Genomic DNA, 6,151 nt, shown 5'->3' on the forward strand with positions numbered 1-6,151 from the left:
ATCCGATTACAATTACCATATACATATGTACTGCATCGAACACTTTCAAAGCATGACCCGTACATCTTATCCTTCCATTGTCTGCGGTATTTGCCTTTGCCAATGTACAAAGCACCATAAATCTTTCACAAAACCTTTCTCTCGAAAAGCTCTAGTGTCGTCTCATCGGTTGTTGACATCGCCAACGCGTTTCGCCATAAAGTAGGAGGGGAATTATGAGCGATTTGTAGAGTTTGGTAAAAAGGGAGCTTGAGGAAGTAATGACTTTAACCATTTTCGGCACACTATTACAAAAGAATATATCAGTAGGCTCTAATTTTTTTTAAATTTCTGTAAAAAAAAACATGCACAGGGCCTCATTTTCAGTATCTGTGATCTTAAAAAAATATTCGTCCGATTTGGTCAGAAGAAATCTCAAAATGCGTTATACGAGGGCTGCTATATATATTTCTGACCTAATAATGAAAATAGGAATATTTATCAACGAAAATGGTTTTATTGTTTTTCAAAATATTCTCCATCAAGATTTATATACTTTTGCATGCGCTCAAACCAATTTTCGAAGCACTTTTTTTGAGCCTTTTTTTTAGCGATTGTCAAATTGTGCGGGATCCAACGAGAACAAACCTTTTTTACGGCCAGGTGTTGAATGTATTCTGGTGGGAGAAATGCATAGGCATGCCTCTATCTGAAGGTATGTTACATGACGGTCTTGCATTATCAGTTCACGTACGGCATCGATGTTTTCTGGCACAACGGCTGTTTTTGGACGACCTTCACGGAATTCGTCTTTGAGCGAGCATCGGCCACGATTGAATTCGTTGTACTAGTGCTTCATAGCCATACAAAGATTTTAGTTAATCGATGCACTCTTGTCGCGGTAATCCACGTCGAAAGTTGTGAAAAATGATCGCACGAAAATGTTCACGAGTTAATTCCATTTTTTTGGCCAAGATGAATTTTTTAATTAAATAAATAAAACAATTCACGATTAAATGACAAAACGTTCTGAGTCATGTTATGCTAAAAAACGTCAAACTTTCCAATGGAAATGTCAGATTGCACCTGGCAACACTTAGTGTTGCCTAGGCCAGAAATATATATAGCAGCCCTCGTATGGAAAGTAGACATGATTTTAAACCGATTTTGTGGGCCGGTGGAATCATCGGTCCATACTTCTTCAAAAACGATACCGGTGAGAACGTAACCGTCAATGGCGACCGTTATCGCGCCTTGATAAAACATCGCATCAATCAATGGATTTATTGAGAGAACACTTCGGTTAGCAGATAATTTCACGTTTTGGGACTGTCGATTGGCCACCAAGATCGAGTGATATCATACTGATAGATTTGTTTTCTTGTATATGGGGATATGTAAAGTCTAAATTATATGCGGACAATTCGATTCAGGGCTTGGAGCAAAAAATCACGCATGTCATTAGCCAGTTATCAGTCGAAATGCTCGAAAGAGTCATCGAAAATTGGACCCATCGGATGGACTATCTGAGACGTAGCCGCGGCCATGATTTGAAAGAGATAATCTTTAAAAAAGAAATACAAAAGAATATTCTTTCGAATGATTCTTAACATTTTCCAATAAATTTTAATTTCCTGTTTTTTTTTCTATAAAAAATAGGGAACCTCGAACACACATTATATATAAATACGAGGGTAGTCTGAGAAGTACTTTTTGAAAATATTTATTTTTATTGAAGATATTTATTTTGGTGTGGTGGGTGGAGTCGACTGTCTGACCTTGTCCCATTCCTGCTTCGTTGACGATCACGAACGACGCGAAAACTTGTTCGGATTGTACTTTAATAAGATTAAGAGTTCGATTCGGGTGAAATTTTAATATAGGAGCTTTCTACGATAGCGCTTCTTGTATTTTTGTTGAAACTTATTCTCAGTTAAACTATATGCTGATACTCCATAAATCCAGACCATAGAAAAGCGCATTGAATAGCGATGGGCATAAGAGTACATTAATACAACCAAGAGACCCCGATTATGAACAGTGTCCGGCATTAATTATGCACATTAACGTGCCGACCGACTGACAGTCAATACACATCGCCTTTCATTGAGTTCAAATTTTAAGTTATTAAAAGAAAAAATAAATTAAAAATGAAAATAAATATAACAATAACAATAACATTTAAAGAAATAAAAGCAAAATGCATGCGAAGCGGAGGGGGTAAACAGAAATTAATATTCGTGTGCACGTTCCAACATTGGAATTTTATTTATTTGTGTACAAAATGCGAGGAGTTAAATATTGGTGTAAAGCACTGTCAGTGCTGTCGGCCATAGGCATTCGCTGATAAGCCGATCGAGTGAATGCACAGTCGCAGAGTCGCCGAGAAATTGTGGGAAACTGCGTGTTTTCGCTGGTGTGGTATGCAACAGTTTGATGCCGATTCACAAGCATGCAACACAGCGCTGCCGAAAAAAAGAAACAAATGTGGAAATGTGAAAGACCAGTAGATAATGGTTGGAGGGTAGGATGCTGTAGCGCAATGAAATGTCCATCGGCATTCGCGTGCGGGACGAGCGACACACATCGATGAGCGTGTTGACAACGCATTTTGTGTTGTTGTTGTTGTTCTTTTCATAATTACAAATGAATGCCGGCACGCTTGTATGTCTGCTCGTATTATTTGTTTACATTTTACTACCCCAATCATGTCAATTAATGATGCTTACTCTTGAGCTCACACTTCTTCACACCGATGCGACACTCCCAAATAGCACATATGTACATACATCCACACATTTGGTTAAGTGCGTGGGTGGCGTATATTTTGAGACTGTTATGTTATCTATCGGTCAATAACAGTATTATAACAGGATATGAAGAAACTATGTTAACTCGCACAGTGTTCAAAAGGTGATAAAATATACATATGTATGTAAAATATAAATCTAATTCCTAGTGATTAATATTTTCATTAGTTTTAGTTTTTTTTTCCTATTGGAATTCCTAAAAATATACTTCTTTCACTCATATAGACTCTTGAATCGAAATACGCAAATAAACCGCTGCACCTCATCTGTTCAGATTTAAGAGATCAGAGGCATAAGAAAAAAAAAAATTAAAGTGCGAAAAAGCATTAACTTCTCAATAGGATCATTAAACTGTTAGAATTGTTTTCAATTTTACTAAGTGGACATCAATCGTTGAATTGTGTTTGTTGACGAAACACATTTTAATTTAAGACAATACCATTTTCATGATTTACGGAAAGAAGAAGTGTGTCACAGGTTAGGTAATGGTACAGTGTTCCAAGACATTTTATGAACAATTTATTTTATTTTTATTTATCGGGAAATGAACGATGAGCGCATCAAAACAACATTAGATTCAGTTTTTCCATTATTAAACTATCTCCTCAGAACTGTCCAATTAATTTTTCAACAGGATAAAGCTTCGATTCATAACACTCGATTAGTTAAGTCATTTATTTTGAGACAAAACGTTAATATTATGAACCATTTCATATTCTCCGGACCTTAACGTAACGTTTGGGGCTGGCTTTCAAAAGAAGTTTATGAAGAATGAAAGCAATACGATGACAAAAAAGTCAGTAATTGCAGAAATTAAACTTCGCCTAATCTATACTAATATTATAAAGCTGAAGAGTTTGTTTGTTTGAACGCGCTAATCTCGGAAACTACTGGTTCGAATTGAATAATTCTTTTTGTGTTGGATAGTCCATTTATCGAGGAAGGCTCTAGGCTATATAGCATCACGACCAATAGGAGCGAAGAAACAGTGGTAAATGTGTAAAAAACGGGATTTTGGCAACAATTTGATCTCAAAATGGCATTACGTTGGCTCTCGCATCTACTGGAATTGCAGCAACGCTACTTGAAGTTGGAAGAACGGCACATACGACACTGTAGCTTTAGTTAAACATGCAAATCTATGAAACATATATGAAATGAGCGCAATTTTTTAGAAACACTTGACAGAACAATGAAAAATCTGTGGAATAAAGTCAAGAAATATGTCAAGTCATCGTACTTGTGGCGGCACGCGAAAACCATATGATTGGCCATGAATATGCGTGTGTTCCTGCAACAGGATAGCACCGCAGAAGATCTGCAAAGAACTGGGCACATTCCAGTTAATACTTCTAATGGTTTAATATCAATCCGAACATTAGCCAAATTTATCGTAACTACGATTGGTTGAGTGCACGCAGATTCTTAACTGTCAAAAATACCGATGTCGATGACTTAATCTATACGACTTAAAGTCAACTTCCGGGATATTTGTGTTCATACACATCGATCGATCATGTTGAAAATGAAGACGAAGCTGTGAATTATCCAGTGAAATTTCTAAATTCTTTGTCATTTATTATGCTTCGCAATCTTCAAGCAGCTATCGAATAATGTAATAGTTGCAAGAATTTTTTAAAGGGACTTACAAGGGGGAAGAAATCTTGATTCAACGAATTTCTTTGAGTTCCAACGATTTGCCATTTCAGTTCAAACGTATTCAGTTTCCAATGAGACTTGCATTTGGGATGACAATCAACAGGTTTCAAAGACAGTCGCTGGAGGTGTGTGGCATAAATTTCATTCACGTTGTTGAAAAATCATCTTCTCTGTACATTTACGCACCGGAACAGAAAACAAAAAATGTTGTTTATTAAGCTGCATTACATTAAAAAAAAAAAATTAGAAAAAGCGCAAATAAATGTTTCTCAACACTATACAAATTCAACTTTGTTTTCAAACAAATAATTTCACGCAGTGCAACGACTGCGGAGTCAGGTAGTTATTTATATTTCCTTTATCATTCAATGACGGACCGGATATATGAAGTTATATCAGTACACATTACTGAAAATATTATTAATTTTATACTAATAAGCCAAATATTTACATTCACTAAAAACAAAAGTTAAAATAATTGTATATTATCCCTGAAATATCATTGAACAACCAAGGCTTATACATAATTATTTTTATTAAATTGAATTCAAAATAAAACTTCTAAGCTGAATATAATTATAAGTACGGGTGCGTCTAATCCATTGACGAGGAGTGTATATCTGATTACAATTCAATAATATAGTATATGTTAAAGGAAACTATATACAAATTTTGAATATGTTTATTGATTGAATTTATGAAAGTAATTAAATTATTATAGTAACTAATCAAACTGTTTCTTCCTTTATTTCGAATTATATTTTCCCCCTAAAAGCTTATTTTTTATTTCAACTTGTGAAAATTGAAATACAACGAAGAAAAATCAAAAAAAATTATTCGCCAAGGATCAACAAAATTTAGATTCTTCCGTTTGAACAAAACGCTGCAAAAGGTAGTTTTATTGAATCGGATTCGATATGCATTCGTAGACACACAGTAGTATAATTCACCAAGTCGCATGACTTCTTCTTCATCCCATGGTATTGTTTCGTTTCGAGAGTATCGGTTTTTCTTTTTTTTTTTTTGATTAACAATAAAAATATTACTGAAGACAACTTTTGGTCTACGATTATGAAAGATTACTTTCAACATAAAGCCAATACAGCACCTTCACTGCTCCAGTAATTTCAGCATGTTTCAATTTCGAAATTTCTTTTTTATTTTCATTTGTTTAACATCTCATTAAGCGTTTTGAAACGCTCATGAGCTAATGATAATGTCATGGGAATGTTCAAAATAATCTAATTTCAACTTGTCTTTAAAACAAAATTAATTCTGAATATAATAGTGGTACTCATTTAACGTCGTAAACGTATGTCATCATCGCAATTACAATATTGTAAAACAGCTGTTAATTTTTACATGAATTTTATTTTACGACAATCTTGCAAATATGCGAGACCTAACTTATGTTGCCATATTGCAAATTTACTATTTTTATATAATTGTAACGTTAAATGAGTACTACTATTATGTTATGTTGTAGGAAAAATAGCCTAGGAGTCATAATTTCTAAATTATGCTCGTAGTGCAACAGAATGGATTATAAATCATATTTGAAGATGAAGCGAATGTCTTTTAATCTTACAATATCATTAGAAATATGTTATTATTTTATTTATATTCTCCACTCAGTTTCAGTGATAACGACCCACTGTTCATTGACTGTTAGTCGCGCTTTAAATAACGCTGTTAAAGTAAGC

The sequence above is a fragment of the Zeugodacus cucurbitae genome, chromosome 3, assembly GCF_028554725.1.
Source record: "Zeugodacus cucurbitae isolate PBARC_wt_2022May chromosome 3, idZeuCucr1.2, whole genome shotgun sequence".
NCBI classification, from domain to species: Eukaryota; Metazoa; Arthropoda; class Insecta; order Diptera; family Tephritidae; genus Zeugodacus; species Zeugodacus cucurbitae.